This window comes from Prionailurus viverrinus, chromosome F2, assembly GCF_022837055.1.
Source record: "Prionailurus viverrinus isolate Anna chromosome F2, UM_Priviv_1.0, whole genome shotgun sequence".
NCBI classification, from domain to species: Eukaryota; Metazoa; Chordata; class Mammalia; order Carnivora; family Felidae; genus Prionailurus; species Prionailurus viverrinus.
The window spans coordinates 37,967,226-37,990,911 of NC_062578.1; the positions used below are offsets into that span (position 1 = coordinate 37,967,226).

Consider the following 23,686-nt stretch of genomic DNA (forward strand, 5'->3'; position numbering starts at 1 on the left):
AATCAGACAGTAGTGCAGATGTTGTCTTAGAAATGATTATTTACTTACTTATAAATAAACTGTGATTTGCATAAATACAGACAGAATAGGCAACTAAAAATCATACCCATATAAAAAGTTTAGTACATAAACTAAGGAACTTCCAGCTGTGCCATCTCAAAACCAACAGATGTGGTTCGCTTTGTGTATTTTCCAAGTAATCATGACAGCATCTTATAAATACAAGAACATGAGCGAAAAGCAAGTCAAAAATCATTCTTATTCTCTCTTCAGATTGAGTAACATAAATAATCTGGACAATTACTAATGTCCTGTAAAGATAACATATGCTTTAATGGAGAGATAGAGAGAAGGCATCAGTAGATGTTATAGAAACTCACTAAAATCAGAATGTGCTGGAAGACTGTTGTGGAAAAGTAACAGAGTAAGTAAGAAAACAGACGTTTTTTTTTGTTTTGTTTTTTGTTTTTTCTTAAAGAAATTCAATATTCTTACTTCCTGTTTCTTCCTTGTTTATCCACATTTATCGTACACTTGAAAAGGATGTCCTGAAAATACTTAAAGGTAATATAACAGAGTCATCATCATTTGAAAAATTTTCTCATCCTTCTTTCTGGTCCGATGAAGGAATGAATAAACAACATGACAAAAGTCCTCTCATCTCCTAACAAAGGGCCTTTCAAATATGATATATTATTTTACCTCTAACATCTTAGCAATTAAGATCCAATTCAGGGGATATGCCTAACTCAGATTTTAGATAATAATGCAAAAAAAAAAAAAAAAAAAAAAGATCATAGTCTGTCACTGACCATGATATAGCTAATAAGGGAGTCTGGAGCATTTTTCTACAATGGGCCACATGGAAATAATTTTGGGTTTTGCAGGCTATATTGTTTCTGTGGTAGGCAATACATAAACTAATGAGTACAGTCATGTTCCAATAACACTTTATTTACAAAAACAGACAATAGCTGGACATTAACTAGACTTACTGTGGTGATAAATCACTTACTGTGGTGATTATTCTGCAATATATACAAAAATCAAATCACTACATTGTACACTTAGACCAAACATAATGTTATATGTTAATTATACATGGAAAAAAAATGCACTAGGTGGATTTTGCCAACACACCATAGTTTGCTGATTTCTGTAATGGAATAAACTTCATAAGGACTTTCCTTTTATAATTAACAGAGTCTCAGGAATGTTAGAATTCAACTTTAAAGCCCTTTTGCCAGCAGGAAAATATAAAATTTGATCTTGATGAATTAGCTGTAAGGATTATTTCCCTGATCAAGTCAATTGTAAGTAAGACCTGAAACAAGCCATGTGCCAAGCCTTCAGTGAGAGATAAGCACTATAGGCATCTGTTCCAAAACTGAATTTCTTGGAAAAATGTGCTAATATCTCATAATTAAATAGAACATTTTTATATTTTTTCTTCAAGCAGGTGTTAACATTACTGGCACCATCGCTAGAAACTAAAATGGCGATGAATGGTCAAGAAAAATTATCATCAGAATTAGCTTGAGCAAAATCAAGCTATGTGTTGAAAACTCCTTTTTCCCAATAATGAGCATAATTACCAGGCCATTGATTCTCTCTCCTAGCATGGAAAGGAAAGGAAACATACTGTCCTCAATGGCAGGCAACAGAACACCTCTTACCTCTCTCCTGATTCACATTAGTGTTTTCTATTCAACTACACTGTGACCTTCTTTGGGGTGGGAACACAGATACCCAAGCCAGGTTGATCATCAATATATATTTGTCTTATGAATAAATAAAATCCTTAATAATAATTTTTGATGCTTTAAAAGGAAAGCATGGCTGATTCATAGAACTATTATCTGGAAGCCCTAGAGCCAAGTTGTTCTACCATGGTATTGTTTCAACCCTAGTGTTAAGCACAGAGTAGAATAATGTCAAGACACTGCAGTTAAATTTAATCGAATGTTTATAAATCACCTACAGTGTATTCATCACAGTGCAAAAGCCATGAATACAAGGAAAGGTGCATTTTCTGGCCCCCACCCCCCCCCCCCCCCCCCAGCATGTAGCCTACATACCATGAGTGCCCAAATTAGCCTCATAAGCATGCTGGTGAAACCAAGCAAAAAACTAATTTCTTAAAAAGTTGTGATACTTTTGAGTAAATTATTTAGCTCCATTTGGAAGTATCAGAATGCATAAATAGACAAATAGTTTAGCTCAGACTTCAAAAAGGAAGAAATACCAACTGTAAACTCTCTGACATTTTTCAAAGTACTCCATTTTGTGTTTATTGGTGCTGTTTTATGACATCAAGTTTTGAATTCTATTCATAGCGAATATAGATAATAAACTTGCTAAATGTTAAACCAACTTTTGAGTATTACAGTTTTAACTGTTTTACTTATTTGCATGGACATTTGCTGCACTTGTCTGCTTTAGGGTGATAATCCATAACAAACACTCCCCAAACTATTTCCATGCCTGCCAACATAAACTAATGTCTCATTCCCAGAACTGTGGTGGCTCCACCATGGACTACAGAACATGTCTAAGTTGGCTTCCATTGTCTCCCGTTCTGGAACTCAGGTCAAAGAGACAGCAACCTCTGGCGCACTACCTTCTCACCTTCTCAGGACAAAGACAGTCGTGAAAGAGGCTGAGCAAGCCAAACAGTGGAGCCTGTGCAAAGCCTTTGATTCCGTACGGATGGATCACATTCTCTGATACCCCAATGCAAGGCACCTAGTTAAGTCCAATATTAATGGAGCAAAAATGTTTACTCTTTGTGCTGGGCAAGGGGAACAGTGAGTACTTCCTGAACAACAGATGCGAAGACTAGAGTAGAGTTAGGAATACAGCAGAGAAATTTATTGGGAAATTTCAAGAATACTTAAATATGTGATCATAAGCTTCTGGAATCATCAAAGAATAGGGCACCAGAGAAAGAGAAGGTGAGTGTTGATCCACAGACGGAATCATACAGGCTAATCTCTTCTGGCACAGATTTAGTTTTAATACCTATAGAATGCAATTTGAGTTTATCACCAAAAAAGAAAAAAAAATAGGATATTTTAAAAATATTTCTGCTCCGATGGACAATTGAGGATAGCATTTTCTTGGATTTTTTTATTTTAGATTTTTTTTTTTTTTGAGATGCTATGTTGATGTTGGCAATGACTGTAATTGTTGTGCTTAGTGACTGGTAATATCTGAACAGAATAAAGTCTAAAATTGCTACCATAAAAAGAGAAAATATTTTTTCTCTATCAAGTTTTTTTCTGGATTGATTTAGATTACAATAACCAAAATTAAAATAAAGAGCGGAGGCATGATTTTTCCAGAATTAAAAGGAAATGCAGAATTCACAATCCCGAAGCAATGGCTGTGCCATGAGGGATAGCAAATGGACTTTCTGAATTAATCTCAGCATATTTGTTCATTGCTGAAGAGCAGCCCAGGACACTGAGAGCTGCTAAATTATATGTTATAAATAATCTATACAACGGAATGAACAAAATCAGAGTTGGGAAAAAATTATTCTACAAATCTCTACTAACAGAATTATGTTGCAGAAACTGCTAGAAACTGCAAAGCATCCTCAAAACCAAGCCATGTGAGAAGTACCAGTCTCCTTCTTTCCTAGATTAAGAAATCCTATTTTCTAGTTCAGCTCAGCAGGTATCTATTAAGCACTGTTCACTGATTTGGTGAACATTTACTGCATGCTTACTAGGTGCATACGTTCTACTAAATGCAGAGAATATAGCTACAAAATACAATCCCAGCTCTCAAAAGCACTCTAGCAAGATCCAAAGCAACCAAATAGTTGTAATACCCTGTGGTGAGTGCTATGAGATGCTCTCCTAGCCTTGTTTCCCCAGGAAACAAACCTCAGACAAGGATTTGAGTAAAAATGATTTATTTGAGGGGTGAAGGAAACACCAGTAGGGAAGTGGGGAAGTGAGAAAGGAAGGACGCGATATAAAGCAAGGTGCCACTGTGAGGTACCACCTCCCAGGGAACTCAGGGAAACAGTGTGGAACACACACCTTGGAGGAATGGGGCTAGATCATTAATTTCCTAGCATTGTCCACCTGCTGTGAGAGCAAGCAGAGAAGGAGAAGGCTTCTGGCTAAGGGGGGTAGATGCTGGCAATTGGAACTTGGGCTGGTATGCCCTGGAATGATAAGGTTTGAAGGCACATGGAAATCAGTTACAAACGTGTCAGCTTCACAACTAACCTTGAGAGGGAAAAGGGAAGAAGTGAGGAAAGGCTTCCTGGAGATTACACTTTAGACGAGATTGCAAAATGTACAAAAGCTATCGAGGTTAAAAAAGAGGAAAATAGTATCTCTGGCAGGACAGTGTGAGGGCATCCCAACCAGAAAGTGCATGGCACTTTAGAGGAAGCACAAGTTCTGTGTGAATATAGCTAACATATAGAAGCAAGAGAGAGACAAGGGAGAATAGTTGAAAAATGAAGCCAGATGGGTCAGCAGGAGCAAGGTCAGAGTTAGCCTTGAATCTTATCCTAAAAAAATTTGGATTCAACATCATATAACATTTGTGAAACATATAAAATAGGGATCTGCTATAAAGAATTAAAGAATGATTTCAATAGCAAAGACATGGCAGTCATTATTTTCATGGCAGTCAAATATTTTCTTTTTTATGGTAGCAATTGTAGAGTTTGTTCTGTTCAGATATTACCAGTCACTAAGCACAAAAATTACAGTTATTGCCAACATCAATGTAGCGTCTCAAAAAAATATATATAAAATAAAAAAATCTGAGAAAATGCTATCCTCAATTGTCCATTGGAACAGAAATATTTTTAAAATATCCTATGTGTTCTCTTTTGGTGATAAACTCAACGGATGTTTGACATCCGTTTCTCTTGTTTTCTCAATGAATAGTCTCAGTTGAGTAGCTTGGGCTCCACTCTGATCCTGGGGGTATATATATCAGTGAACAAGAGACACAGGGAATCCCTGTATTCATTGAATTCTTAGCAGGGGAGAAAATAAGTAATTAAATAATAAAAATTTCAGACAGAAATGTATTAATGAAAGGGCAGTGAAGTAAAAAGTGACTAGGCTCTTTGGCTAGGAATGTTATGTAAGGCTTGCTTGAAGAGGACATTTAAACTGAGGACTCAATCACGAGGAGGCAAAAAGGCTGATGAAAAAGCATTCTCTGTAGAGGACAGGGCAAACGAGAGTATTCTGAGGTAGAGATCTGAAATGTGATTGCAGACATGGCCAGAGGCAGATCATATCAGAGTGAGGAATTGCAATTTTAGTCTAAGGGTGATGGAAGCCATTAGAGGATTTTAAACAGTTGAGTAATAAGATCTAATATGCATTTTTGGAAAAAGAATTATTCATCCTCCCCCTTGGAGAATAGGTCATAGAAAGACAAGTGTGGAAAGAGGGAGACGAGAAGGGATACTTGCAATAGCCTATGGGAGAGATGAAGGTGGCTTGGATAGTGATAATGGTTGTAAGAAATGGGAAAAAGTGGTTGGAATCCACTACTTTAAAAATTATCAGGACTTATTAATATATGATGAGAAGGCCGAGAGAAGAGGATTCAAAGCTACTGAGTGAACAGTGGTCCTATTAATGCTCTAAGTCTTATGTTATCTGAATTGCTTATTATTGTGAAAATAGTGTAAATCCCGGGTTTGGACGATAGAAAGTCTCTAGTAATTATTGGATGTTAGCGTGATGATGATGATGATGATGATGATGATGATGATAATGATATTGTGGTCCAGGAGTAATGCTAAAAATAATTCTAGGTCAAACCCACCCCATTTTCCAGAATTAAGCAGGCTTCCCTGTACCCTGCCTGTTGTAACATCGCGCATTTTACCTGCAACGTCTTATAACTCTTCTTCCACTTTCCCAGGCTATTACCTCTCAACTAGTTTGTCACTTTAACTTCCTTTACTTCTCGTGGCATCTCCTTTTCAGATGTCCTAGGCTCCACCCTATCCTCATGTCTCTTGACCCATTAACTGAATCTGAGCCTCCTTCTGTCATTTCTCAATTGACTGGGTATCATGGCAGTGACACAGCAACAAATATGTGGAGATGAGAAGGAACACTTGTTTTATTGGCATATATACTGAAAAAATACAGGCACAAGATTTCTAGAATTGCTGGCTCCAGATCAAATGATCTATCCATGGTTGTTCTAAAGTATCTCACCCTAGTGGCAAGAGCACTTCAGTGATACACATCCATTCCAGACTTCCGGTGTAGCAATCCCAACAGCAGGAAATAAGAGTTTCACATTTCTTCTTCTTCTTCTTTTTTTTTTTTTTGGATCTAGTCAGTTTATTTTTTTTGTTGTTTTTAATTATTTTTAATATGAAATTTATTGTCAAATTGGTTTCCATACAACACTCAGTGCTCACCCCAAAAGGTGCCCTCCTCGATACCCATCACCCACCCTCCCCTCCCTAATTTTTTTTTTTAAAGTATATATTTTTTTCAACGTTTTTATTTATTTTTGGGACAGAGAGAGACAGAGCATGAACGGGGGAGGGGCAGAGAGAGAGGGAGACACAGAATCGGAAACAGGCTCCAGGCTCCGAGCCATCAGCCCAGAGCCTGACGCAGGGCTCGAACTCACGGACTGCAAGATCGTGACCTGGCTGAAGTCGGACGCTTAACCGACTGCGCCACCCAGGCGCCCCCCTAATTTTTTTTTAATTTTATTTTTAATTTTTTTAATTTACTTCCAAATTAGCATCTAGTGCAACAATGATTTCAGGAGTAGATTCCTTAGTGCCCCTTACCCATTGAGCCCATCCCCCCTCCCACAACCCCTCCAGTAACCTGCAGTTTGTTCTCCATATTTATGAGTCTCTTCTGTTTTGTCCCCCTCCCTGTTTTTATATTCTTTTTGTTTCCCTTCCCTTATGTTCATCTGTTTTGTCTCTTAATGGCCTCATATGAGTGAAGTCACATGATTTTTGTCTTTCTCTGACTGACTAATTTCACTTAGCATAATACCCTCCAGTTCCATCCACATAGTTGCAAATGGCAAGATTACATTCTTTTTGATTGCTGAGTAATATTTCATTGCATATGTATACCACATCTTCTTTATCCATTCATCTATCGATGGACATTTGGGCTCTTTCCATCCTTTGGCTATTGTTGATAGTGCTGCTATAAACATGGCGGTGCATACGTCCTTTCGAAACAGCACACCTGTATCCCTTGGATAAATGCCAGGTAGTGCAATTGCTGGGTCCTAGGGTAGTTCTATTTTAGTTTTTTGAGGAACCTCCATACCGTTTTCCAGAGTGGCTGCACCAGTTTGCATTCCCATGTTTTATGTGTCTTAACCATGAGCTCCCGTTCTGCTGGACTGGTAGGAAATTTAATCACAGTCATAGGTTCACCAATCTGTTTTGAAGTTTTGTTTTTGTTTTTGTTTTTGTTTAGAGGGGGGAAGGGGCAGAGGGAGAGAGAGAGAGGAGAGAGAGAGACAGAGAGAGAGAATCTTAACCCATGCCAACACGGGGCTCAATCTCACAACTCTGGGATAACGACCTGAGCTGAGGTCAAGTCAGATGCTCAACTGACTGACTGAATCACCTAGGTGCCCTCCACAGTGTGTATTTTATGTGATGTCAAAGAATTAAGAAGAGGGTCTCTCTGGTAATTGGTCATCTCTCCACACAGATTCATGCTGAGGTGTTCATGTTGATGCCTACACTGTCCTTTCTCTCCATTCTTTTCCTCTAGCCTTGGGATATTCTCAAAGTAACATTACCAGAAGAAGTTAAACAAGCAAGGACTACTTCATTCACAACTATTGCAATTGGGAAGAGAGACCAAATTCAACTTAGTTGAAACCAAAAAGCCAGAGAGTTTTAATTTGTTTTTTCAACGTTTATTTATTTTTGGGACAGAGAGAGACAGAGCATGAACGGGGGAGGGGCAGAGAGAGAGGGAGACACAGAATCGGAAACAGGCTCCAGGCTCTGAGCCATCAGCCCAGAGCCTGACGCAGGGCTCGAACTCACGGACCGCGAGATCGTGACCTGGCTGAAGTCGGACGCTTAACCGACTGTGCCACCCAGGCTCCCCTAAAATGCCAGAGAGTTTTAAAGTGTGGGGTGAGGTAGTGGAAAAGTACTCCAGCCTGCTTTTATCCTTGGGGTTTGTCAAGGTGCTTAGGATTTCTATGTTTGCTAATTGGTGCTTATCTAAGGCTCCTACACTCTCACAAAGATTAGGAGATAGGTGCCTTATCTTTCTTGATGATTACTTTTCAAATGGGTAGCTGGCAGACCTTCAAGAAACCAATTCCTGGAGTGCAAAATTGGGAGGAGGCTGGGAGATGATTTACATCTCAAAGGAGCAGAGAGGATTTTACTTGGTAAGTTTTCTAAAGTAACTGCTCCAAGAAAAGGGAAGTTGGAGGCTGATAGTACAGAAGAAACCTATCTAAAGTTAAGACAAGCTGAGGGGAGTGTTAAGCCCTTCTTCATCAATGTGGAGACGTTTTTTGAGGAGGTATGATTCTTGGCCCTAGCCATGTCCACAAGCCACACTTCTCCGGGATCATTCAACTTTCCAGCTCGAGGCCCTCAGAACTCTCTCCATCCTATCCCAGCTGGGGAAAACCCTCTTTCTTGATGGGTTGGGAAGTGAAGGTTTTGTGGTTTCTCTCTACTCTCTTTTTCCAGGTCACTCTGCTTCTTAAGAAAATCTCTCTACTCTTTTCTTGTTGTTTATTTCCTAATTGGTCCTAATTAGAAGGAAAATCATTACCAAAAAAATGTGCTTTTTCATCTAGGACTGGAAGGACTTAGTCCGTAAACCCTCCCAAGAAGTAGAAGGTGGGTCTTGGAGGCGGAGGGAATAGTTGCATTCCATTTTTCAATGTGAAAAAGAAATGAAGGAAAAGCAAAACGGAAGTAAGTTTTCATACTTAAGCAATTATGTTCACATTCTGCTATAAAGACAATGTGCTTCATAGAATGATTATGGATTTAATGATAAAATGCATATTCTTGGAACACATCCAGACTTTCAGGTACGCAATAAATAAACTCCTTTCTACCTCCTACACTTCATTAAGAAATGAGACATTATTACCTGTGCATTGAGAAAACATAGAATGCCTCTGCCATTCCAAGACCTTTTGAAATTTTTCTCTTCTGAATTTTCAAACTCCACCTTATATGCTTAATATATTTGTCTGATTCAGCTCAACTGCCATAACAAAATACCGTAGACTGAGTGGCTGAAGCAGAAATTTATTTTCTTACAGTTTTGGGAGACTGGAACCCAAGATCAGAAAGCCAGCATCATCAGGTTCTGGTGGGGGCGCTCTTCCTGGCTTTCAGACATCCTCCTTCTGATCGTGTGATCACATGGCTTTTCCTGGAGAAGGGGTGTGAGTGCATGTGCATGTGTGCATGCATGTGTGTGTGTGTTTGTGTGTGTGTGTGTGTGTGTGTGTGTGTGTGTGTGTGTGCACGTGCATGCTGTCTGGTGTCCCTTCTTATAAGTGCACTAATCCCTATGACCTCATCTAGAGCTAATTATCTCCCAGAGACTCCATCTCCAACTACCATCACATTGGGGGTTAGGGCTTCCACTTATGAATTTGGGGATACACAATTCAGTCCATAGCAATATTTTTACTAAATTCAATAAAAATGAAAACAGTTTATCAAATTTCAGGGCAAAAAAAAACCTACAACAAAGTACTTTTCAGTGGAAAAGTATTTTCAGTGGAAAGTGTTTCTCAGTGGACAGGCCTTGTGGGTCAGTGTGAACGTTAGCAAGTTCATTTGGTTCCTGCCAAGTAAGGCAGTGGAGTTGCAATGCCAACTCTATGAGCGGGCGTGTGTCACTGTTGCCCTGAAAAAAGAATAGTGCCGGGTACTGTCACCTGCTTGTGCTCCACCTGGGCTGATCTTTTCTAGTACATTGAAATCACTCTTTTCCTATTAGGATTAAACTACATAGCAGTTAATGTGAAATAGAAATAGTACATCCGTGTGTGTGTGTGTGTGTGTACATATATGTATATACACACATGAAACTTTACCGTGGAATTAATTTCTTACTTCTAGATAAAACTAAGAGCATCTTGGTACAGAGTATGTAGGCTTTGGGGTTCTACTTAGTGATAGTAAGCTTCCCATAAAGTGCTTTCCCTATCCTTCCATTGATACAAAGGCGGCATTCCAAAATTGTTCATTTACATCTATCTTTCCTCGTTCAGCTTTCCTGTTTCTCCCTCGTTTGCTGTGTATATGCATAGTTTATGAGGACTGTGACTCCACTGCTCAGGGGCTGCTGTTGTCCAGTAGGATTAAAGGCAGCGGCACTGACTGCTGGAACTGCATATTCATTCTGTCAACCCCTCTTGTCTCTGCTGCATTGTACACAGCTCTATACCACCGAGTCCTAATCCAGACTGCTTGTTTCCATTGTTTTGATTCTGGCATCCACTCCCCATGCCCTGGGGATGATGAATAATTGAAAATTGAACAGGAGCTTAATTTGGTATGCCTTGTAAGAAGCTTTTTATGCTGATTTGGTGTAGTATGCTCTGTAACATCAAGGGCCAGGCTCCAATATCAGGAATAATTACTATACCCCATATGTAACACATACCTCAAAAATGAACTGGGATACAGAGGACTTCCCACATCAAGTTGGGAGTAATTTAGATTTCTTACTATTTTCTTAATAAGTCATAATTTTGAAATATATATTTTAACATATAAATATTATAATGAGAGTTTTATCACCCTCTGGGAAAAAAATATTTTCTCACTATTCTGAAAATAAGTACTTGCATTTTAAAAGGAAGTATAATTTTTTCCAATAGGACATAGTAGTATTGTGTGTGATACTCCCTACTATTTGTTATCTGAGCATTACTATCCCTGGATAACCAATCAGAGTAAAGTGTCAATAGCAGGAATATAAGAAATGCTCATACTTTCTTGCTACCATTTAAAAGAATTTACCTGCCGTGAGCTGAATTGTGTCTCTCCCACCAAAAAAATTCAAAGGTTGAAGCTTTATCTTCCAGTATCTCAGAACATGATCGTATTTAGAAACAGAATCTTTACAGAGGTAAATAAAGTCAAATGAGGTCATTAGAATGGACTCTAATGTGACTGGTGTCCTTGTAAGAAGAGGAAATTTAGATACAGGCATGCACACACAAAAGGCAGACAATGTGAATCATAGAGAGAAGAGATCCATCCACAAACCAGTGAGGGACACCTGGTATAGCTCCTGCCCTCATGATCCTCGGGAGGAACCAATCCTGATGACACCTTGATCTTAGACTTCTAGACTTCAGAAATGTGAAAAAATAAATTTCTGTTGTTTAAGCCACCCAATCCATGGTGCCTTGTGCAGCAGCCCCAGAAAACTAAGAAAACACTCTTCCATCGGCCCAAAGTGGGAAGACCTAGACTGACTTGATTCTACTCTTTCTGCCCACAACCAGTTGGTCCAGGGAAGTACACAAGTCCAAGGAAGAAAACCCATTGACTGTGCACTAGCCAATAAAAGTCTCTCATAACTCTTAACTAGAAAGCTAGACTGGAAAAGTAGATAGCTATCTTTAATGGCACACCTTTTGGGTGGACCCTGCCTCTTGAAGGCCCATTTCTGGGTTCTTGGTTGGTTCACCTTTTTTTTTTTTTTTTTTTTTTTTTTTGGATTCCATGTAGTCTGTGTCCTTGACAGATGCTGGCTTGAAAACTTTTAAATAATTCTTACCTCAAACATCAGAGCTAAGTCAAAAAGGGCCCAGAGGCAGGCTGAGAGAAAGATGAGAAAAGGAAGAAAAGAGTAAAACAAAGAAGAGAGAATATATGTGTGTCCCTGACTTGATTCTAACCCCAAATTCATCCATCCCTTCATTCCATATAATCTATGTGGTTGTCTGTGGATTGGGTTATAGGGATCCAGTGGTGAGTAAGGCTCAGCCCCTCTGCTCAAGAAACTTAAGGTCTAGGGGCACCTGGGTGGCTAAGTCGGTTGAGTGCTGGACTCTTGATTGTGGTTCATATCCTGATCTCATGGTTCATGGGATCAAGCCCCACATCAGGCTCTGTGCTGAGAACATGGAGCCTGCTTGGATTCTCTCTCTCTCCCTCTCTCTGCCCCTCCCCCATTTGCACACGCTCTCTCTTTCTCAAAGTAAATAAACATAAAAAAATTTTTTAAGTTTATTTATTTTAAGAGAGACAGAGATAGTGTGAGTGAGGGAGGGGCAGAGAAGGAGGGAGAGAGAGAATCCCAAGCAGGCCATTCGCTGCCAGGGCAGAGCCCAATGTGGGGCTTGAACTCACAAAATCAGATCATGACCTGCGCTGAAACCAGACGCTTAACCTACTGAGCCACCCAGGCACCCTGAAAAAAAATTTTTTTTTAATTAAAAAAAGGAGCTTCAGTTCTAGTAATATCTGGTTTATTGCTTATCTTAATTTTGACATCCTTCTGTCTCCTTTGATTAATATAAATAAGTTGACCATAATCATTTAGATTATGTCTCTTTTTTATTCTATCAAGATGCTTTTTAAAAAATTTTTTTGTAATATTTATTCTTGAGGGAGAGACAGAGTGCGAGTGGGGGAGGAACAGAGAGAGAGGGAGACACAGAATCCAAAGCAGGCTCCAGGCCCTGAGCTATCAGCACGAAGCCGGATGTGGGGCTTGAACTCACAAACAGTGAGATCATGACCTAAGCTGAAGTTGGATGCTTAACCAACTGAGCCATCCAGCCACCCAGGCACCTTACTTTTTGAAATACATGACCCATTCTTGCCTTTATATCCATATCTATAAATAGTTTCTATGCTATTCCCAACATCTACCATAAACTCTGTAATGTAGTGTCCATGTAGTTATGAGAAAAAAAAAAAAACAAGACAGAAAAAGGAAGTTTTCTTCTCTTTCTTGTGTTTAGCTGTGGCTCTGGGTTAAAAAAAAATTCCAAAAACCAGGAAAACACTATTTTAATATTTCTCTCCTTTTGTATCTCTTTCTCATCTCATGCTATCCTGCTCCCCAGGCTCTAAACTTTTCTGAAACACACTTCTAGGCCTAATCCTTTCCATTAAGGACTCCATGATCCCACGTAATTTATTATTCCTTTCATCTTCTGCAGTCAAAATCTCCATTAAATTCAGTGGAAGTTATCTTACCTGGTATCAGTAAAAATGAAATTGGAATGAGCTATAATGTATGAATCTTTCTTTATTAATAACACTATACCCTCCCTATAGGTATTTCCATTCTTTCAAAGCAGATATTTATGAATCTACGTTATTGTCCAACTGATAGAATTACAGGCAATGTAAGAAAATTAAATTTTAAAACTCCAGAGATAGTCCACAATAGACCACCACAAAAACAGGGAAATTGCATCTCGCATTGTATCCTGATTGTCAGTAATTCTAACTCCTGCTTTATTCAGAGTCTTTCCTGCTCCATTTCCGAATCAGGAACTCGCTAAAAGATCCAAGGTTTTGTGGGATTTATTTTACGGTACTCCCTTCAAAAGACAAAGTCATAAAAGGAGGTTGGAGCAGAGACATCTGTCTTACAAATAGCTCAATTATTTTATTCATCCTTTCATTCATTTATTCAAGAAGCATGTATTAAGAGCCAATCTTACTGCCATTTCCATAGTGAGTAGCTGGGATACAGTAGTCAGTAAGCTGTAGCTTTTGCCTTTGCCATGCTCACTTTCAGGGACATGCAGCTTCATGAAGCCACAGGAATCTGGGCCAGGGTTTAGTGCTGCTGGACTCTGATGTGCCAGTGAGAGAAGAGTGGTTAGTAGCAAGTGAGGTGATCATAAAAACAATAATCATAGCTCACACATGCATGGTGCTTTCTACATGCCAGGCAATGACTAAGTAGTTTATATAATATGCGCGTGATTCATTATTTAGTCTCTAAAAGTCCCTCAGAGTTAAGTGCTATTGTTATTGTCATTATCTGTCTTTTACACGTGAGCAAACTGAGACGTGGAGAGATTAAAGCCAGAGCGGGCTCTTGATGAATCTAGAATACATGGCAGGCATCTGGTTGCAGGTCTATGTGCTTAGCTGCCGCTTTATTGCTGGTGTGAAATCCCCTTATGTAAGTTGGATTTTCAAATCAGAAACTTAGATGATAGATAGAAAAATAGGTAGGTAGGTAGGTAGGTACATAGATAGATAGATAGATAGATAGATAGATAGATAATATTGAAATGGAGTAAAATAAAATATAATCAGAAGCTTTAGACTCAGTGTGTTATGCTGGACTAATCCTAGTGGGATCCTCTAGGACTTCAAATTGGATATGGTGATATTCATATTTTTGTCAAATTATTGCAGTGATAATTATAATAAAACTTGGAACTAAAAACCATCATATCCTGAGCTGTTGGAAAATCAGGTTAATGTAGAAAGAGGTGAAAATATTTTTTTCCATGTGTCCAGTTTTGTCACTAACCTTCTGCATGTTGGAGGCTTAGATTAAAGCAATTCTCAAATCCCTCATGTATTGGGTAACCATATAATTAATTCTCTAAATGGAGACACTCTTAACAATGAAGGGGGGCATGAGTAATAATTACTCAGGGACAACATATCCTGCCAAATCATGGTGTATGGTTGCTCTCCTTATGTGTGAAAACAAGGCTGCACTGGCTAACCCACCTCTAGCTATAGTGGGTGTGTTTGTGTTTACTTGGCTTGACTGACTGTTTATCCAGATGTGTTGGGGTCATTCAGTAAGAGGCAGGAGCAAAACCTAGAGGTCTGACTTTTAACCCTGTGCCTATATCTCAGGACAACTTTATTCTAGTAAATGGAGTAATAATAATAATAAGTAAATTGACCATTTCTCCATTAAATTAGAAGCATTGTCCAAGAAAAAAAAAACAGATTAATTCCAACTGGGCTTAATGCCCAGAAGAGTCAGCACTAGGCAAAAGACAAGACAAAACCAGTGCCCCAAAAAGATTGCTGATTAGAACAAAGTCTTAATTTAGTTCGGGGCAGGAATTAATTTTGAGTCTTCTGAAACTGAAGAGCTAACCTGGGTAGCTCCAAATGCTATTATCAGTGTGATCTGAGCTAAAGGTGTCTGGTTTAGTACAAAGAGTATAGGCAAGACATTTTGGATTCTTCATTCATTTATTCATTCAAAAACCTGGCAAGAGCTTATTGTGTGCCAAATAGGATGCTATGGACTGATTATATAAATACAGATTGCTGGGTCTCACCCCTTGAATTGAAGTGTAGTAGGTCTGATATGGGGGACTATCAAATTTTAACACTAAAAATCTTTTATTGGTAAACCCTTCAGTCTCAGATAAACAGGAGTAATTGATTACCCTAGGTAGGGCATGGGAATCTACATTTCTAACAACTTCCCAGGTGAAACTGATACCTCTCATCCAGGGACTATATTCTGAGACCATGGCTCTAAACGAGTGGTTCTTATCCTTGGCTGCACATTCGAATAACAAGGGGAGTTTATGAATATGCTGATTCTGACCTACTTGATCTCAAATGTGGCATGGATATTAGCCTCCTTAAAAGCTCCTAGGCTGCAGGCAAGGCTAAGAACCACTACTCTAGATCCCCGATACTAATCCCTGAGTACTGCGATTCTGGCATGTTAATAATATCCTGTAACTGTATCTTCTTGCCATCTTTACTGCCATTGCTGTAAATCAAGACATCTTCATTTCCTGCTTGGGTTATTGCACTAATCATATGACTCGTCTCCCTGCTTCCAAGTTTTCCATGCCATCTCTAGCTTATCCTCTATATACTGCTACGGTAATCTTACTAAAACATAAACTTAATTATTTCACTCCCTTGCTGAGGATCCAATGGACTCTCTTGTATTAGTCGGTGTAATTCATGTTATCTACTCTAAAAAACAGTCACCAAATCCCAGGAGCTTACCTCAACAAAGTTTCCTCCCTGCTCGTGCCATAGTCCAATGGCTGCTCTCCTAGAGTTGTACAAGTGATGACAAAAGGATAGCTCCACTATCTCCTAGGGCTTCCATGGAGTTCTCTACTGGATCACCTACATTTAATTACCTGACAGGTGAATTGAGAGAATATGGAACATGATGCAGGACATTTGAAGCTTCACCCTTTGGAGTGATGGTGTATGTTACTTTTTGTACATATTCCATTGATCAGAATAAGTCCTAAGGCCCCAGTTAGATGATGGGAGTCTGGAGGATATGCCTAGAAAGAAAATTAAATGGCACAGTGAATAACATTGCCTCCATCACATCTCTTGTCAGAAAAAGACAAATGTATTATGTATTATCTCTTGAGTTTCATCCTGATTGGATGATGAAATAAAGTCCATTGGATAATGCATAAAGTCCAAAATCTTTTGCTTAACCTATAATGGCCTTAAGAACCTATTTCTGTCTCATTTCCCAGTATCATCTCTTGCTTATTCTTACAGACACTCTTTCCATTTGACTGTTTCTCAAATGTCTCATGCTGTCATGACATTTTGGGGCCCTAGAAAATTTTCCATTCCTCATTTAACTCTTGCCTACTAGTTTCTCAGGGCTCAGCTGAAGAAAGCCTTTCAGAAAGAATTTCCTGTCCTTTCATCACCTTCTGCTTCCCAATTTTTAATAGTCTCTTCTACTCTCTGCTCCAGTAGCCCCTGAAATTGTGCACTTGTAGAACTCATCTCACTGTATCTCTTTGACATGGTTCAGAGCATCTTAACTGTGAGCATTTTTCAGGTGACCAGAGTACTTTTATCTCAGCACTCCCAGCACTAACTTGATGCCTGGCACATAGCAGATCTTGAGTAAATGCATGTTTGAATAAACGAATGACAGCTTAAAGACATTAGACAACCTTAACTTTATGCCATGTGTAGTCAAGATGGTTCCCATTGTGATTTGACATGTAAGCAAAGAATCTCCTACTTCAGAAACTTCTGTACGATGAGCCATTGAAGATCCCTTTCCTATTACAAATGAGGCACTGTATTAAAAATTTATTCACCATGAAGCATATTTCTTCTTGAATTGGTTTCTCAGTTTGTGTATCCAGTTGCTATGCAGGCTTCATCAGAAAGGGATCTAGGAGAAGTAAGTTTTAGTAAGGGCCAAGATTTAAAAATACAAAAATATATCTAGATCATGGACTATTTTATGAGTGTAGACCTAGACGGTGCACACTGTGGGTATCTTAGACAGCCAGGGATAGAATGAGGACATTTGGCAGAGGCCCAAGGGATACACAAATAAATAGGTAAGGACAGTCACAGAAGATAAATCCCAGCTTTCATTGTCTTTGCCTTTGGACAGCCCTTGGGATCATATATTTGTGAATACAGAGGTCTGAAGGCCTTCATTAGGACTCACCTAGTGCAACAAACTTATCAACTACCTGGCAGCCACACAAGGCAGAGTTATCCTCTTATAGTGAGAATCTCCTTGATTATCTTTAACATGAATTAAAGTGCACCATTGTGTAAATATTAATACATGATTATTTGTCCCTTGTTTGACTTATTAGCATGAGAAATGGTCAGGGACTCAGGGAGAGGATGCCAAAATCTTTTCTCATTTTCCTCCTGTCTTATGGGCTATGATTGGCATAGAAAGATGAAATAAACTTGTAACTACATAAAATATTTATTTCTACAACATTTACATTTACCCCTACAGATCTATTCTCTACCCCTTCTGTCCTGTTCTGTTGCCTGGCAGCTGACCTTCCTTGACTCTACTAAGAAGTTTGCTTGTCCCCTTATGTCCTTGTGGCATAAGCAGTGAATCAGAAGGTGGCAGAGAGGGAGTTCAGTACATTTATCCACTGTCCCCCTCCCTACAGGTTACCATAGGTAAACTGCCTCTGTTTCCACAAGGCCACAGGTCCTGTAAGAGCTATAGTTACGTTTGCAGGGTTCCATTAATTGCCCCTCCTAGGATTGATGTTGGTTTCCTGCAATTATTAGCCCTATATTTTTTCACCACCTTCTCACCCTTCACCCTTCACCCAGTAAGTAGCACTTTAACCACTGAAAAATCTTTACTAAAGTTTTTGAAAAGTCTTTACCAAAGCTTCTTTTTGGGGAGTGCCATATCTTTTCTCCAGGACTCTGGTACAGTAACTTTCTAATTAACTAACAACAGATAATTAATATTTAGCAGTCACCGTAAGCCTGAAAATAGAGTTATATAACTAATCCTTTTTCATAAGCTACAAATAGTTGCAAAATTACTCATGATTAATACAAAAAATATCTTCAGTACTTTTTGAAGATCTAAGTGCATATGGCCAATCCATGATGCAATTTCTTCTTGTAAACAGTGTTTTAAGTATGTGGGAGAGAGAGAGAGAGAGAGAGAGAGAGGAAGGAAGGAAGGAAGGAAGGAAGGAAGAAAGAAAGAAAGAAAGAAAGAAAGAAAGAAAGAAAGAGAGAAAGAAAGAAACTCTCCAGATTTAGGGCTTAGGGATACTACCACATTGAATTAAAATCTCTAGTCCTGGGGCGCCTGGGTGGCGCAGTCGGTTAAGCGTCCGACTTCAGCCAGGTCACGATCTCGCGGTCCGGGAGTTCGAGCCCCGCCGTCAGGCTCTGGGCTGATGGCTCGGAGCCTGGAGCCTGTTTCTGATTCTGTATCTCCCTCTCTCTCTGCCCCTCCACCGTTCATGCTCTGTCTCTCTGTGTCCCAAAAATAAATAAAAACGTTAAAAAAAAATTTAAAAAAAAATCTCTAGTCCTATAACCAGTGCCCAATGAGCTTTTAATGTAACCAATGGAATTTTGAGGTCTGGAACTTGAACACTTACATGGCTATCCTAACATGTCCTGTCTGATTGAACTATCACTGAATCTCTGTTTAACTGTCCCTAAGAGTGGATGTACTTATAGCCATACGATATAAGACACTGGATATAGGAGTTATTAAAAATCATTTTACTTAGGGGCGCCTGGGTGGCTCAGTCGGTTAAGCAGCTGACTTCGGCTCGGGTCATGATTTCACGGTCCGTGAGTTCGAGCCCCGCGTCGGGCTCTGTGCTGACAGCTCAGAGCCTGGAGCCTGCTTCAGATTCTGTGTCTCCCTCTCTCTCTGACTCTCCCCCATTCATGCTCTGTCTCTCTCTGTCCCAAAAATAAATAAACGTTGAAAAAAAAAATCATTTTACTTAATACGTGCTAATATGTAATGATTCAGTTCTCATGTTACAAAATAAATAAACTATAGGTAAAATGCCTGCTCCCCCACTTACTAGCTGCCTTTATTTTTAGATTTTTTTATATTTATTTATTTTTGAGAGAGAGAGGGAGACAGAGCGGGAGCAGGGGAGGGTCAGAGAGAGAGGGAGACACAGAATCCGACGCAGGCCCCAGGCTCCAAGGTGTCAGCACAGAGCCCGATATGGGGCTCAAACCCACCGACCGGGAGATCATGACCTGAGCCTAAGTCAGATGCCCAACCAACCGAGCCACCCAGGCCCCCTCTACCTGCCTTTAAAAGTTAATCTCTCTAAGCCTTGAGTTTCTGAGAATAAAGACGGTAGTAATAGTGCCTACCTCACAGGTTGTTGTGACACACAAATGAATTAATACATCTAAGTATTTAACACAATAACTGATAGAAAACACTAAATGAATGTTAGCTCTTACAATTATCTATCCTACTATCCATTTCTTCTTTCCTCTGTAATAAATTGTTACATAGTAATGTTCCCAAACTGGAAATCAGCCTCCAGGCTGCAATGTCTCTTCTCACATAACCTTGATATTTATGTATTTATGCTAACAGCATTCCATCTTGGAGAGTCCGAGAAGTTTATAAGAGGAAGGGACTTTGGACTTGTTGTAGGTCAACCTACTCATCTTAATGTTGAGAAATCAAGGACCGAGAAGTGAAGTGACCTACCAGCTTACCAATGTGCACTGGCTGAGCAGGGGCTAGAAGCAATGCTTCCATATCCCTTGCAGTTGTCTTGTCCACCACACTAGATACCTACTGAAGTGGTTTTAAATGGCATAACTTCTGCCCTGAGTCCCTGATCTTTCTGGATCACTGACAGGTTCCTCCATGACCTGGGAAAAACTGCAGCTCTGTTCTCGCCACCACCAGTAATTCAACTGGATTTCATGACATTCTAAGAAAGGTGCTGAGAGCTCTGCTGCCAGCTCTCTAAGTCATGACGTCAAGTCAGAATCCCTAATTTGGGCTTAAACTCACTGCGTAACATTTAAAAATAAATTATTTTCTCCTGCCCTCGGGGCTAAGGAATATGGGGAAGGTGAAGACCCTGGTCAAAATCATCAGACATAAAGATCACGTATTGATTGTTTCCCTTATATGAAATATCCAGAATAAGTAAATGCATAGAGGCAGGAAGCAGATTAGTGGTTGCCAAGGGCTTGAGGGAAGGCAAATGGAGAGTGAGTGCATAAAGGATATGGGGTTTCCCTTTGAGATGATGAAAATGTTGAACTAAGAGAGGTGATTGCTGCACATTACATGAATGCTCTGTTATTGAATTGCACACCTTAAAATTTTATGTTATGTGAATTTTATTACAATAAAAAAACATGTATTGTAACAGCAATAACCTAAAATGTGAGAGGAAGAAGTAAAACTGTAAAGTATATGAATTCTATTAAAGTTAGGTTTTCAGTTTAAAATAGGGTGTTTGAGATATTTTATGTAAGCCTCATGATAACCACAAGGAAAAATCCTGTAGTGACGAGATAAAAGAACAAGATAAAGAAGTGAAAGCATGCTGATATCAATAGATACCAAAACACATACACAAAAAGAGCAGGATGAAAAATAAAGAAAAATGAATCTACAAAAGAACCAGAAAGCAATTAACAAAATAGCAACAATAGTCCTTACATTTCAATAATTACTTTAAATGTAAACAGATTAAATTCTCTGATTAAAAGACACAAAATTACTGAGTGCATTAAGATTTGGGACACCTGGGTGGCTCAGTCGGTTGAGCATCCAACTCTTGATTTTGGCTCAGATCATGATCCCAGGGTTGTGGGATCGAGTCCCACATTAGGCTTTGCACTGAGTGTGGAGCCTGCTTAATATTCATTCATTCTCTCTCTCTCTCTCTCTCTCCCTCTCTCTCTCTCTCCCTCTCTCCCCCCTCCCCTCTTCTCCTTTCCCTGGCTTGCACTCTCTTTCTCTGAAAGAAAGAAAGAAAGAAAGAAAGAAAGAAAGAAAGAGAGAGAGATCCAATAATATGCTGCCTACAAGAGAACCACATTAGCCTTAAGGACAGCATAGACTGAGAGAGAAGGAATGGTAAAGAACATTTCAAGAAAATAATAAGAACAACAACAACAAAAAAAAACAGGGGGAGCTATACTTTTATCAGACAAATTAGGCTTTAAACCAAAAACAGTAAAAACAAAACAAAACAAAGGAGATCATTATGTAGTAATAAAAGGGTTAAGTACATCAGGAATATATTACAGTTGTAAATATTTATGCACCCATTGGAGTACCTAAATACATAAAGCAAAAACTATCAGAGCTAAAAGGGGTTAAACAGTAATATAATTATAGTTGGAGCCTTTAATGCCCCATTCTCAGCAATGAATAGATCATCCAGACAGAGAATCACCAAGCAAACATCAGATTTAAACACTATAGACCGGGGCACCTGGGTGGCGCAGTCGGTTAAGCGTCCGACTTCAGCCAGGTCACGATCTCGCGGTCCGGGAGTTTGAGCCCCGCGTCAGGCTCTGGGCTGATGGCTCGGAGCCTGGAGCCTGTTTCCGATTCTGTGTCTCCCTCTCTCTCTGCCCCTCCCCCGTTCATGCTCTGTCTCTCTCTGTCCCAAAAATAAATAAACGTTGAAAAAAAAAATTAAAAAAAAACAAAAACCACTATAGACCAAACACAGACACATGTAGCACATTCTACCCAACACCAACAGAACATACATTATTATCAAGCATACATAAGATGTTTTCTAGGATATACCATATATTAGGCCACAAAACAAGTGTTAGCAAATTCAAGAAAATTGAAATCATGCCAAGTATCTTCTCTGACAACAATGACATGAAACTAGAAATCAGTAACAAGAGGAAAACTGGAAAATTCACATATGGAATATAACATTCTCCTAAACAACCAAGAGATCAAAGAAGAAATTAAGGGGAAATTTAAAAGTTTCTTGAGACAAATAAAAATGGAAACAGAACATACCAAAACTTGTAAGATGAAGCAAAGGAAGTTCTAAGGGGGAGGTTTATAGCAACAAATGCCAGCATTAAGAAGCAAGAAAGCTCACAAATATGCAGCTTACCTCTAAACCTTAAGGAACTAGAAAGAGCAAACTAAGCCCAAAGTTAGCAGAATACAGAAAATAATAAATATTAGACCAGAAATAAATGAAATGGAGATCAGAAAAATAATAGAAAAAATTAACCAAACTAAGAGTTTGCTTTTGAAAAGATAAGCAAAATTGGCAAACCCTTAGCTAGACTAACCAAGTAAAAAGAGAAAAGACCTAAATCAACAAAATTATAATTGAAAAAGAGGACGTTACAACATATACTACAAAAGTTCAAAAGATCATAAGAGACTATTTGAAAAACTGTATACTAATAACAATTCTTTAAAAACATATAACTTACTAAGACTGAATCAGGAACAAATAGAAAATCTGAATAGAATAATTACTAATAAGGAGACTGAATCAGTAATCAAAAATCTCCTATCAAAGAAAAGCCCAGGAACAGCTGGCCTCACAGCTGAATTTTCCCAAACACTTAAAGAATAATTAATACCAATCATTCTCAAACTCTTCCCCAAAATCAAAAAGGTGGGAACACACTCCCCAAATTATTTTATAAGGCCAGCATTATCCTTATACCAAAACCAGAAAGGATAATACTAGAAAAGAAAACTGCAGGCCAGTATCTCTAATAAATATATGTGCAAAAATTCTCAATAAAATACTAGCAAAACAAATTCGGCAGCACATTAAAATGATCATTCAGGGGGCGCCTGGGTGGCGCAGTCGGTTAAGCGTCCGACTTCAGCCAGGTCACGATCTCGCGGTCCGTGAGTTCGAGTCCCGCGTCAGGCTCTGTGCTGATGGCTCAGAGCCTGGAGCCTGTTTCCGATTCTGTGTCTCCCTCTCTCTCTGCCCCTCCCCCGTTCATGCTCGGTCTCTCTCTGTCCCAAAAATAAATAAACGTTGAAAAAATTAAATAAATAAAAAAATAAAAATGATCATTCAGCATGATCAAGTGGGATTCATCCTTGAGAAGCAAGGATGGTTCAACATATACAAATCAATTTGATGTGATAGGTCACATTTATACAGTGAAAGCAAATAATTATATTATCATCTCAATAGATGCAGAAAAAGCAGTTGGTAAAATTTAACATCCATTCATGATAAAAACTCTTAACAACTTAGGCATGGAGAAAACATATCTCAACATAATAAAGGCTATATGTGACAAAGCCACAGCTAACATTATATTCAATGGTGAAATGATGAAAGCTTTTCCTCTAAGATCAGGAAAAAGACAAGGGTGTTCACTCTCACCACTTTTTTTTTCAATATAAGAAATTTATTGTCAAATTGGTTTCCATAAACACCCAGTGCTCATCCCAAAAGG

The 23,686-nt window shown here is 39.0% G+C and overlaps 1 long non-coding RNA gene across 2 annotated transcripts in view; it reads right to left on the minus strand.

The window, feature by feature from the left end:
- LOC125156574 (uncharacterized) overlaps nt 1-23,686 on the minus strand; it is a 125,961-nt gene that overhangs the window by 81,723 nt on the left and 20,552 nt on the right. The window contains exons 2-3 of one of the 2 annotated variants that reach the window (XR_007148676.1): nt 17,065-17,141; nt 12,695-16,275 (exon numbers count right to left, since the gene is read on the minus strand). The exons of the other annotated variant lie outside the window; for it this stretch is intronic. This is a non-coding gene — a long non-coding RNA (uncharacterized LOC125156574). Of the gene's footprint in view, nt 1-12,694; nt 16,276-17,064; nt 17,142-23,686 lie in introns of those variants that run through there. 2 annotated transcript variants of the gene reach the window in all.